This window comes from Tachypleus tridentatus, chromosome 10 (genome assembly GCF_004210375.1).
Source record: "Tachypleus tridentatus isolate NWPU-2018 chromosome 10, ASM421037v1, whole genome shotgun sequence".
Classification (NCBI taxonomy): domain Eukaryota; kingdom Metazoa; phylum Arthropoda; class Merostomata; order Xiphosura; family Limulidae; genus Tachypleus; species Tachypleus tridentatus.
Genome location: NC_134834.1, coordinates 24,763,053 through 24,777,273, shown reverse-complemented (window position 1 = coordinate 24,777,273; position 14,221 = coordinate 24,763,053). Strand labels below are relative to the sequence as shown.

Below are 14,221 nucleotides of genomic sequence, written 5' to 3'. Positions count from 1 at the left end.
CAGATACTATATTCAAACAAAACAAAACTTCTGAGTTTAAAATAAATTCTTAACTACATGTTCGGACTCGAATCCCTGTGACACCAAACATGCTTGCCCTTTCAGCTGTGGGAGCATTATAATGTGATGGTCAATCCCACTATTCTATTGGTAAAAGAGTAGCCCAAGAGTTGGCAGTGAGTGGTGATGACTAGCTGCCTTCCCTCTAGTCTTATGCTGCTAAATTAGGGACAGCTAGCACAGATAGCCCTTGAGTGGGTTTGTGCAAAATTCAAAACAAACAAACAAACTTGTTGTCTATCTCCACACATGTCAATTTAATACGGAAAGAATAAACTACATTTCATTTTATTAGTTTATGATGGCATTAACTCATGCAAAGTGATGCTAAAACTGTTGTCTTCTTCCTAAAATCATTTTTTCTTTTAAACGATCCCTGCTAAAGCGTTTTTAACAATTATTACTAGAATCCAACTTAAAATTTTCTTGTGGGTTTTTTCTTGCTAATCAGGTATCCCAGAACAATGGCATCTACATGTTCTACCACCATCACTCTTGAATTCACTATGGAAACTGAATAAATCACGTCCAACCGGTTTACGAAAGTACAGCCACCAAGTCTTCCACGTCACAACATAGTGGCTTGAATCTGTGATAGAGTGACAAGAAAATATTTACTCAAAATATTCCATCTATTTCTCCTAACTTATTTGATAATATTTGTATTTCTCAAAAGATTAATTAGCTGTTCCAACCTATCCTTATCACTTAATTTGGACAGAAAACAGTTTCTCAAGTACTTTAAAATTAGAAATAATGTTACCTTGACTTAAACATGTTTTAGTCACCTAAAGTATTTAGTACACAGAAACTACCTTTCCAACAATGAAAATTAAACCTTTCTGATATATAAAGAATGTACTAACTAGTATTTTGATATAATAATAGAAAATTAAATAGAATCTTAATAAACTTAACACCATTCTTTAGTAAATTTCAAAACAACACACAAAAAGGTATAGAATAAAGCAAATGCCAAAAAACAAGCATGGTTCTCTGATAATATCAATAAAATTATAGTAATTATGGAATAAGTATACAATTCTACTCAGTAGTATCTAAACATCACATGAGACAATAAAACAATATGCAAGATAGAGAATGTCATGAATGTCTGTATTGTTATTAAGCTAAGCTCCAGTCTCACATCAACCAATCATTATGTTAAATCTGTCTAAAAAAAAGTGACAGCAACTATAGCAATCAGCAGACCTAATCCATCCAGATGTGTCATTAGGTGCTTAAAAGATGTGGGGCTCTGTCCCATAGATGCAGGAATTTTTGGTGTTTCAGTAGGTAATTAAATCATGGATTTCTATTATGATTTCTCAAAACAACACACTGGGAATCTGGGACACGGACACCGAGTTCCATTAACTAGCAACTCCTCTGTCCTTCTTCCTTTAAGAAGACAATTAACAACACACCAAGTTATGCTTTCAGCAGTTTTACAAAAATAACATGACAATAAAAGAAATCAAGTCCAAAAGTTATAAACTAAACTATGCATGAGTGTCCATGTTTTAATGAAGATGATATCGTATATTACTAGAAAAATAAATCAGAATGAAACATTCTTTACCAACAGAGGAACTATGATTAAGCTTAAAGCAACAAATCAATGTCTGAGTGACTGAGTTTCGTTTGAGGAATCTTTTTTACAATAACAATTAAAAAAATCAAATCTGGACAAGTTAAGTTAATTGATATGTTCATCTTTTAGAAATCACACCCTTTAAAGTATTTAAAATTAGAACTAAAAGACAAAGAAACATGGAAATCAATTACCGACTATCTTTAAACTACTGTTCTAAAACAATAATGGCATACAAAAACAAAAAAATTCATTATGAGCTTGCTAACTAAATATATAAATATGTATATTTCATGTCTTATTTAATCTTTCACTCCACGCCATGCTGTTCAGTTGTGGTCAGTCAGTTAAACAACAGTATTACATTTCAGTTGAGAAGTCTTTGCTTATTTTGTAACCTTATCCACATGTTTAATGGAATAACAACAATGCAACACGAGGTGAGAGAAAAGCATCCATTATGTGTAACAAAAGTAGACCAGTAACAAAAAATGCATGTATAAATGTTTACTATATATGCAACTGTTGTAATTAGAATCACTACTATTGGAAGACCTGCCTCAGAAACAGACTGAAAATTGTAGTCATGCATCTGTGAGGCTCTCTTTCTTTATACCTTCCAAGTGCAGACACCTCACCAGAAGAAATACATTAATTTAGTATACACACTAAAACAATAAACCTCTATTTAATAATATACAATTTACACGTAATATTGAGAAAACATTTAGTGTTAATACAGACAAAACAAAATCACTGCCACAACAAAAACACTGCTATTAACTTGTACCATCTCCAACTGAAATATTCTTTTAATTTTAAAGTAACATTTTAATGTTTTAAAAAAAATTACAGGGAGAAGTAAGGTTGTTTCTTGTCACAAAATGAAATATAAAATCTTTTGAGTTTTCTTTGCCAAATACACTTGACCTTAGCAGTGTGTTTGAGGTCATTAAAAGAACTCTTAAAATAAGAATTTCTGCCCAAACAGCTTCTTCTCAGATAGTATAGCATGATGAACCAATATTCTGTGGTAACAATTTATTATGATGCCATCAATTTTGGGAAGATGGCCAAAAACATTTGTAGATACTGCAACCCAGCCCACTACACAACTAGCCCTCTAACAAGGATTCCCTTCTAGAATCCTCACTGATTCTTCAGTAAACATATACATGTTGGTTAGAACCAAATAATTTAATTTTGGACCTGTCTGTCCAAAGTACCATGTGCATCTATCTATTCCAGAGACCATGATGGTCTTTTTGTTATACTATCTTTACATGGTTCAGGCTTTCTTGTTGCTACTCTACTATGAACATCATATTTGTGCAACAGTATTGAGACAGTACCTCTAGAAACATATCTGAATGTGATCGACTTGTCAATGCCATTATAAAAGTTTTTCAGTTTTTCTGGAAAGTAACATTTAGATACAGAATTTTTCTTTCAGTGAGCTGCTTGTTTTTTTTTCATCCCTTGTCTGGTCTGATATTACCAAACTAAAATTGCTTTGCATTTGTTCCAAGTGTACTTCACAATACTTGATGAACAACCATGGTCTTCTGTAAATTTTTTAAAGATCCAATCAGCATTATGTAAATATTCAACTTCAACAGAATTCTCTCTTTTGCCATTTTAATGATAACACATTATATTAACTGTACTGTAAAATGTGTTTGAAATAAAACATTCTATACCTTCATGTACCTACACAAAAAATATTCAGGGGAGGTACAAAATCTCAAATTTTCGTAAACGATTACTAGTACAAAAACTGAAAAAAATCACGTCTAAGACTTCAACACTCTGTATTCAGATATTTCAAACAACTTTCATAAATCTAATGCAGTTAATCAGCTGTGGCTATGTGTCACTTTTCTATTAAAATCAATTAATTAATTAAACATGTAGCATAATAAATAAATGGATAAAATGAATAAATCAGTAATTTGCTATCTTGGTGCTTTTTCCAACAATTTAAACTACAATGGTTTTATTACAGGAGCATATTAAAAGTACAGAAGCAATGGAAGTCATTGCTTGTTATTTGCTTCTTTGTGTAAAATAGTGTGTTTTCCCATTGGATAGATAAGTAGCATGGATAGAGTAGCTTGCATTAAAAATGTTTCTCTACGTGACCTGAAGATTCCAAACACTCAACTCATGATTCATTTGAATAAACAGCAATTTTGTAAAACCCGTGTTCCGCTAGGAAGAGGAGATATTTTTTGTGTTTTAGTTTTCTCTGGTAGTACTCATATATTGTATGTATATTCAAAAAAACATTTCAGGATAATTATTTTGTAAATAATATTAAAATGTTTTGTTAGTGACAAAATGGAAATTATACATTTACTTAAAAATACATTTAACAACAGCACTTTTTTTCCCCCATTCTCATGAGTTATTCTGTTGTGTTTTTTTAATTACAGATAATCCCTTATAACCAAGTGTGGAATGTTCAATTTTTGTTGAGGTAAGTTTCATGCATTCCATTCAAGATTCTAACTAGAAATGTAGCTTTTGTTAAAACATTAGTAAATTGTTATAATCAGTATTCTTCTGGACTGAACCTCAAAAACTTAGTTCCTTTTTTATTTCTTTACTGTTTTACATTCAGTAAAAACCATTTGAACAATAACAAGCTAACCAAAAAAATGATTAATATATATTAGTACCTGAAACTTTTATACACACGTTTGTTTCAATTTCTTTGGTCCTGCAACATAGAAGTTCTTGTGAAAGTAAACTGTATAACGTTTCTTTCACATTATTTCTATTTAAAAAAAAACTTGCACAGTTCACCGACTTTCATGATTGATAAGCTCTAAAGTTTATAAGCAGCCACTAATTATTTCAACATTAAAATAAAATAATAACCTGTGATGATGAGAAAACCCAGTTGTAGAGAAAATTATATATGTAAAAAACAGGTGGTATGGGTAGAGAAAGAACTATGTAGAGGAGCGAACAGCGTTTCGACCTTCTTCAGTCATCATCAGGTTCACAAAGAAAGAAAGAGGTAATTCAATGGTGGTTTGAAAGCAGTTGTGTAATTGAGTGTAGAAATGAAGAGGGCGTGCTTAGATGTTTGATTATATTTATTAATATAGGTATGAAGGTGTTACTTTGTATTGGTTTATTTTGGGCTTGAGCTGTTCTGTAACTAAGGCTTCTTTGATTTTGCATAGGTTTGTTTCTTTATTTAGTATTTGAGTGTTTTCTATGGATATGTTGTGATTATTTGATTTTGTAGTATTCAAAAATGTGTGAAGGTGACTTTTTGTGGTCTTTGAATCTGGTTTCTATTTTTCTACTTGTTTCTCCAGTATAGAAGTCGTGGCAGTTATTACATTGTATTTTATAAATAATGTTGGTGTGGTGTTTGTCAGTGTAGTTTTTACATAGTATAGACCTTACTTTTGTGACTGGCTTTTGAATAAATTTGGTATTAACTGGAATGTCATATTTTGTTATTAGTTTTTGCCAAATGTTGGTTAATTTTCTGCTGATGTCAGGAATATATGGTATGCAGCAGTATATGGTTTCATGATTTTTTGATTCGTGGGATATATTTACTTTTGTTAGTTGATTTTGCTTTTTGTCTAGGTGTGTGTGTATGATGTTTTCTATGGTTTGTGGAGGAAACTTATTGATGTTGATGAAGTATTGTTTTATTTTGTCTAATTTATCATTAATTTTATCTGGTGAGCATAGTTTTATGGCTGTGTTTATTTGGTTTCTTGGTATGTTAAGATTTTGTTTTGTTTCATGTGCCAAGTCCCAAGAAATGTATAGTCCAGTATGGGTGATTTTTCGGTGGATTTCTGTTTTAAATTGTGTATCGGTTCTTGTAATTTTGAGGTTAAGAAATGACATTTGATTCCTGTACACATGTGAAGTTAATGTTAGGATGTATGGAGTTAATGTAATTGAAAAAATTGTTTTCTGTAGATTTGAATCCCGCAATTGTCTCGTCTACATATCTGTACCAATATAGTGGTGGATGTAATGCTGTGTTAATTGTTTGTGTTTCAACTTCTGTCATAAAAATATTGGCTAAAACTGGTGATACCGGATTGCCCATGCTTGAGCCATTTGTTTGTATATAGTTGTGGTTGTTGAACATACAGGATATAAATGACTTCTATAAATGACTGGAAATCTCTGATTAAAATTTCAAAAATTCACAAGTAGTGACTAGGAACTGTAAAACAATTTTAATGGTAATTAGGATAAAAAAAAGTTATGCTGTAACTGGAGAGAGCAATGGAATGTAATCCTTTAGTCATGATCAATGAACGTGAACATATTGGATGGATTAAATTAAAAACAAACAATTCTTTCCAATAGCTTTCCCTAGAGTGAATATGTTTTTATTTCATTATTTCTGTTCCTGTTGAATTGTAATTTCTTCATGAAGTGGAAATAAAAGTACATTGAAGCTAGACATTAAAAGATAACAGATTAGATATTATGCAGATTACCCATTAGGTTTGTGAATTGTATACTGTTACAACATTTTGTGATAATTTCCTTTTTTTCATTTTGGATCATCCTCCTAACTTTGTTTGTTCCAAGGTTATATAATGGAGTTAAAAAGTTTCGAACTTTCAAATGTGTAGTTTGTAAAAGTCGGAGTTTGGTATTTTTTGGATGGGGAGTACATTCTCTTTAATAAATAACTGATTTTTTTAAAGAAACTTCATGTTAACATTATAATTGTTTTTAGTCATAATAAAAAAATTATTAATTAATGTTTACAGTTTTACAGTTACATGTAATATAATCACATCTTGCTAGGTTTACTTTTTTTCCTACTTTTAAAAAGTCACCTGATTTCTGAAGCAAAATAGAAAAACAAAATATTCACTTAACGTTTTGCCTGAGTATTGTTATAGTGATATATATTCATGTTAAAGTTGCTTAATAATTCTTAGAAGAATTTTGATTCTCCTGTCAGATCCAATTAAAAACTACTAGAAGAAAAGCAAGAGAGGCAGGAGAAAGATGATGTGACACCTCATTGTGGACATCACCAGGTCTGACCAATGTACTACTAAACTGATCATGAACAAACTTGGGTTCCTTCAGTGTGAAGGTGCAATTACACTCAGAGACAATCTGCCCAAAAGGAAAGAGGTGATCATTCTACCCGATACTTGATGGCCAAGATGGTGGGGGAAAAAATAGAAGTGCTAGATAAATGAGAAAAGCTCTTGTCAAGGGTATAAGTGATGCTCTTGACATCAGCAAATTACTGGCCACTGGATAACTGCAAAAGGTATCCCAGGCTTGTTTCTGAATCTTTCGTGCCTTCTGGTAGGCATGACCCCACCATGGAAGATATGTCGAGGATTTAGGAATAGAATGAGCAGCTGCCTAAACAATGCTGTCAGTCACTGCTACCACACCATCATCTACCTATGGCAAACAGACCACAGCAGGATCAAGTTCTGAGAGACTGGTTAAAGAGATCCAGTTGGCATGGTCTAAGTTCCATCAAGGTACACAGGTCAGGTGTCACTGTCCATGACAAATCTCCCTCAGAATGACAGGAAAATTACCACTGCTCCATGGGTCAATGGCAACCCTCCATAAAAGGCAAAAGAAAAGTGAAGGGGAACAGATAAAGAGATCAACGGCAGTAAAAGACTGACATGAAAATATGTATAAGAATCAGAACTGAAGAGAGAAAAGGGTTGTGATCCGAGAGCATACGCTCTACGGAATGACCCCTCCCATCAAAATCAGCATCACCCCAGAGAAGACTGTCCACATTAAAGTCACCCATCAGACAACCTGTCATTCCAGTATAAAGAAAACTGTTGATTGTATTAACAGGTGTCATTTTTATTTAACTGGAATCTCTTCTGAGCAGAGAACACTTTGGTTTACAACCATGCTGTTTGTCTATTAGAAGGAGGTCTGTCAACTTCCATGAATTCTGCCCTGGATTGAGTGCATAGGTATCTGTCAGTAAATGGAGATTTGAGTGACTTAGGGCATGAACAAATAATCATTCGACATCTTAGGGCCAAATAAGATGGACCTGAGCAGAAACCAAAAGCCTAGGCCAAAGGAAGTGAACCCAGACAGTCTCTGGAAGGGATGGTGGGGGACAGAAACCCAAGTAGACATAAATTTGTCAACTCATTTATCCATAGAAGGCAAGTGACTCCTCACATCATTTGAGAATGACTCTGTTGGAAGCATGGAAAGATCTATCTGCACTCCCATGGTAGCAGTGGAACATAATGCAGCAGTATATGTCCAAGATGGAGTAAGGGACAATAACTTCTGAGCCTCAGGGTAAGAAATTATGTTAATCGTTTTCAAATGCTGTACCTCTTTCTTTTCTATCCACCTCGGGTGAGAATGAACATAATAGGGGTAAGAACCACTACAATTAACACAGTAAATGTCTAAGTTATACCTCATGCATCATGGTCTTTACCATTGCAAGGAGCACACAAAAAACCACAACATGATGCCTTTGAGTGACCAAACCACTTACACTAGAAAGTTCTCAGAGAGTTGGGAATACATGATCATACTTTACAGTTCAGATGATCCACCGTGAAAGCAGCAGCAGGTGGACATGGTGATGCAACTATCGAAATGAAAACACTGGTAGGCAATATAATTCCATCCTTACGAGTGGAGATATGCCTCACTGTGGAAACCCCTTTGGTGGAGAAACCAGCAAGGATATCAGACTCTGGGATATTCTTCAAATCTCTCTCAACAATAACCTTTCAGGAGAAATTCTAAGCTGTATAGGAAGTAACCCCCAATGAGTACATCCCCAGTGGCCTTCAAATTCAAAGGAAATTCACCATATTTGGGGATAGATTTTCCACCAAGATGTTCCAAGAACATAGCTTCTGGACCAACTTAGGAGGGCCAGTTCCCAAAATATCATTAATTCATATCAGGCTCCATTAATTTAGCCAATCAAATCTCTGATTTATAAATAACTATATCTGAAATCATAAAACAATTTTTGAATAAAGAAATCCACCAGAATATTTCATGAAAAAATTACTTTCATTTCATAATTGTCCCTTATATCAAACATTATTACAAATATTGTTACAGAAAGGAAGTTCCTACCTCATCTGCCACGTCTTCTGCTTTATTTAACAATTTATTTTGATTCATAAACATGATGGTTCATACCTAGACAAGACAACAGATTGTCAGTAAAAATAATGGTAATTATTACCCATAAAAAAACAACAACAACAGTCACTAGTAAAACAATATTCAACTGAATTCTAAGAAAACCTTATTTACATAGTACGTTTCCAACTGACTCTTGTATTTGTAATTTTATAATTAAAAAAAAGAACACGCATTGTAATCAATAACTTTATAAGCTGCAGTTAAGAACAAATATTTGTTTTTATGTCATTAAATTATACTGTATGGTGGTATAGTTTAGTACCTGTTCACTAATTCATTCCATGCCTAAATATACTATACAGTACTTCACATTTCTAACGCATACAAGATTCATACCCCACACAGTAAAGAGATAACTTAGTAAAAAAGAATTGGTAATAAGAAGAAAAAGTTAAAAGGAAATGCTTTTCCATAAAATCACAACAACAAATCTTGCTTGTTTATCAAATTCTGACTGAAGAATATGATGAAACAATATCTAAAGTGAATACCAGGATGGTTGGAATAAACAAGTTAGATAACACTACTGTAAGCCACAAGAAACACTTCATAGCTGAGAGAAATTAAGGCAACACAAGATTTCTTATCAAATAATCTTCCATATAAACTATGAATTATACAGAAATGCTGAAAAAAATTTTAATCAGAGTGTAATTACAGAATGGTTAATTAAATAAAAGCATACATTGTAAAGTGACTAAATGTTAACTTAGAAAATAATCTTTTAAAGGTTTAAGATTAATGGAAAGCCCCTCTGTCGATCAGGTGAAGTAACTTAAATAACTAATGATAGAAGCAAACTGAATTTAGGAGATAAGATGTAATATTACAGCACATGATAGTAAGAAGAGTAATACATTGTATTATGTTGTACTAACATGAAATTTAAAAAGATATACACAACAATAAGATATTTTTGTATAAAATTGTTTAAACTGAAGATTTCAGTTGCTGGAAAGCTCCTCCATTTGAGAAATTACATTGGTACAGATTTTAAAAAATAAATAGAAGGAGGGGAAGATAAGTCCAGGGTCATCAGACAGCTCATACAAAACCTTTCCAAGCTGACTTGTCAGAGTGCATAAAAACCTTGCCATGAAAATGGCTTGGAAAGTTGCATTTTATAATTAATTGATACTACAGGGGCCCACGTCTACATGATTAACTCTTGGCATCTCTAGAAACTACAGTGTATGTCTATAAATATTTGTGATGAATAAATACTTTTTCATTAAAGATTGATAAAATAAACTTTTTATTAAAAACTTAAAGTGGAAAGGCTTTTTTAAGTTGAAAATGGTAGTGTTAAAAGGGGGGGATAGATTTAAATTCCATTACTGTTGGTAGTGGTGGTGCACGACTAATAGAGAACAACTTATCTAGTCAATTTTAATAACAAATGTCTTTGATAAGGCATGTAAATAGGCTAGTCTGTGAGGCCAAGAAGGAGAAAAGAATTAGTTTACGCTGTCCAAGATCAATGGTAAAGGGAGCAGTTGATGAAGCAGGTGGAATAGTTAAGAGTGCTAGCAGTGACATAGCCTTTGCTGCATACACGAAGTTATTGATGTCGAGGAAAGTAGGTTTAGAGAAACTGATAAATGTGTTTAAAGAAAAAGTTCAAAAACTTTAAATATTAAGGATACAGTTAAGGCTTAATTGTGGGGGATAAGATTATATGTAGTTTCACCAAGGCTGAATGTAACGGATGAATGTTTGGGATTGTGAAATTAAACTGCAGTTGTTACTGAAGTCTAATTATTGAACATTTTAATTTCAGGCATTACCACACACACACAAAAAAAGGTTTTCATAAACTATTCAAGATGGTTTTCTTCATCAACTGGTCTAGAAACCTACTAGGTACAATACTATTTAACATTTATCGTTAATTTTGAATTTGGAAATGGTTGAAAAAGTGAAAGCTGTTGGGCCATTGAGACTAAAAAAAATTATGGAATACTTCTTTAATCTCCCTACAATTACATCTATCATACCTAAAGGCAGTATATTTTAAAGACCAACCACACTATTAGAAAAATAAAACTATCTAAACTGAAGATCACTTACTCCAACAAAAATGTCTCATTGTCCTAACACTTTCACCATTAAATATGTTAAAATGTTGTGTTGATACTACAAGTTCCCTTAATATTCTTAAATATTTCTCATGAGATCTCTTCTAACTCTTCGTTTTTCATGAGTAAACTATCCTTTTATAATAACTATTTTACCTTTAAACCTTTTCAAACACTCCTCCACAATAATCCAAATAATGCCTAAACAGAAACCTATAAAACAAAATTCCTTTTTACAGACCTATATTCAATGTTTCTTTAAATACAAACCAAAATCCTATTTCTGTTCTACTACAGGCAGCATCATATTGCTTGGAAGTTGGATGGCTTAAAAATAAGAGATTCATTAGTCAGAACACCGAGATCGTAAATTATGATAATCCTACATGCATTAGTTTGCACTTAATAATTTTTTATTATTAGAAATAAAAGTTATTTTCCAGTTATTTGTCCAGCACTTGAAGAAATACTAAATCAAAAATTACGGATTTTATTTTACCACAGTCTTCTATCTTTTATAATATGAACTTCAAAAAGTGTAAAATGTAATTGTAAATTGTGTAATATCTCGAACTTCAAAGTTTTCGTGCTTTAGCCTTTCTACCCAGAATCAGCGTATTTGATCAACACAAACTGTGAAGTTTAATTAAGTTACAAAATACCACTGAAAGTTTAATGCTTCATTTTAACTTGACATTTTACTATTCTTGCATCAGTTTGAAAGTTTTTGACAATTAAGTAGCCTACACTAGCATAAAGTTTACTTCAGGTCAAATATAATAAACAGTTAAAATAAGTTTATTAAAAATATGTTATAATAACAATGTATATAAATTACAACATCTCCAATGTTTTTACTGCAAAAAACATTAACTTCTAACATAAAACTTACCTCCTCCCTGTTAACCGACCAATTTTTAAAGTTAATGTGTCGAACTCAATGAATACATGAAATCTTGCTGATTGGGGACCAATTGAAACAAGGAACTGAAAAAAAGTAGTTACTTATTTGTTTAAAAGCACATAACTCTCTCTAAAGTCTAAGAAAGAAAAATAGAAACAGACCTTATAGGATAATCTCTGTAACTTCAAATTAACAATGCTGAATCTGCTGTATTACTTTTATGACATATTTTGTTATAATTTATATTATATATTAATATATATGTAAAAACGGCTCGTTTGGGTTGAGAAAATATTTTTACGTCAGGTTCACAAAGAAAGAAAGAAAGAGATAACATGTGGTCAGCTTCCGGTCAGTTATCTCTTTCTTTGTGAACCTGACGATGATCGAAGAAGGTCGAAACATTGTTCACTTCTCTACGTAAAAAAATAAATAAATTCTCAACCCAAACGAGCCGTTTATACATATATATTTCTCTACAAGTGGGTTTTCTCGACATCACTGATTATATTGTATATTGATTCTATGTATGAAATAATTTTAATTATATTTTCAAATAATCAACATCAAAATAAAATTGACAATATTTATTCAGAGAGATGACTTAAATGTATTATCCTTGTTAAACTTTTTTTAATGAGCGGAGAATTGGCTTGCAGTTATCGTGTCAAAAGATGGTTTTGCGGGTTCATTTCTTACACCCTGTTGCCGCCAAATAAACACAAAAACAATAATATTTTGGAACGTGAAAGCTTTTCGTGGGTGATTCCGAAATCCAAATAGTTGATCACACAAGAATAGTCTAAAAGCTAGGCTACTTCCTTTTAATTCGATTGTTTTAAAGTCAAAAAATATATAAACCACATACTCTCTGACTAGCATTGGCTGATTATCCTTAATCAAATAAATACACTTATTATGACCTTTAGACAGTTGTTACTATTCTAGAAATATTTTTGTGTGTGTGTTTTTGTACATTTTCTATTATCTTAAAGAATATTGCTAAATTTGAATAATCAGGTATTGGGTAATTTCACTAATTTTATTTACATGACAACTCAGCTAGAGTCCCACACATAAATTACGGCCGCGAAAGAAACATTTGACATTATTGGGTTGGTTTTTTGAACTCTACGCAAAGCTATACGAGATCTATCTGCGCTAGCCGTTCTAAACTTAGAGGTGTAAGACTAAAGAGAAAGCAGCTAGTCATCACCACCCGCTGCTAATTCTTGGGCTGCTCTTTTACCAACGAATAGTAGGATTAACCGTAATATTATAACGACTTCACGTCTGAAAGGGCAAATATGTTTGATATAACAGAGGTTCGAACCCGCCGCCCTCAGATGACGAATCGAACGCCCTCACCACCTGGCCATGCTGTGCTAACGATCTAGGCAACCGCCTACGTAGTCTTTCCTCAATTAACAGGGGCCTGATAAAGGGACAGTAAGAAAATTTTATACAGGTTGACATTTAACTTTCCCATTTTCGTAAAATTTGACACATTAAAAAGTATCATCACCCGTTATATTTCTTTACCAGTAAACATGTTATATTTTTCATACGTTTTTTCTTCTTTTCTTTAATTTTTGGTTAAGAAGCACAAAGCTAGGCAATGAGCTACCTGTGATTTACCCACCGCAATAATAGAAACTCGATGTTTGTACATTGTATTACGTGGTATATGTTTTCCACTCGTGTAGTTAATGGCCCGGCATAGCCATGTGGTTAAGGCACTTGACTCGTAATCCGAGGGTCACGAGTTCAAATCCCACACCAAAGATGCTTGCCCTTTCCGCCGTGTGGACGTTATAATGTTACAATCAATCCCACTATTCGTTGGTAAAAGGGTTGGCGGTGGGTGGTGATGACTAGTTTCCTTCCCTCTAGTCTTACACTACTAAATTAGGAACGGATAGTGCAAACAGCCCTCGTAGAGCTTTGCGTGAAATTCATAGACAAACAACAGTCGCTTTTAATATCAAACTCTGTAATTCTTGTCGGTAGATCAGGTAATAGTTTCAAGTAGAATCTTCACTGTCCATTGGCCAGGTGATCTAATAGACACTAGTTTTCTTGTATCAGGGACTTGAATGTTTATTGACATATATAATACATTGATGGAACGTGGGAGAACAGATTAAACTGATTTTACATAAGTTTACAGATATTTTCGTGAGTATTTGTAGTTCATTACTTGTCCACTATTTATGTTTCGTTTGTTTAACATAGCCAGAACTCTCTTAAGTTCTTGCATTAGAACTATGTGTTTCCGTTATTGTTAGAGTCATTTTTAAGTGAAATTGTGTTGTTAGTGAAAATCCCAGTTCTTCTTTGAGTTTTGTACTTCTAGTGTATTTACGTATGTTAAAGTGAAAGCATTTTAAATTA

General features: G+C 32.7%; 1 long non-coding RNA gene across 2 annotated transcripts; it reads right to left on the bottom strand.

Annotated features, from left to right (window-relative positions):
* Positions 1–293: 293 nt before the first annotated feature.
* LOC143228898 (uncharacterized) lies at positions 294–11,982 on the bottom strand. Of its 2 annotated transcripts, XR_013015489.1 has the most exons (4): positions 11,816–11,982; positions 11,194–11,250; positions 8,774–8,839; positions 294–649 (listed from the first exon to the last, which is right to left on the bottom strand). It is a non-coding gene; the product is annotated as an uncharacterized LOC143228898 (long non-coding RNA). The 2 variants fall into 2 exon arrangements; XR_013015490.1 differs by lacking the exon at positions 11,194–11,250.
* Positions 11,983–14,221: the final 2,239 nt, after the last annotated feature.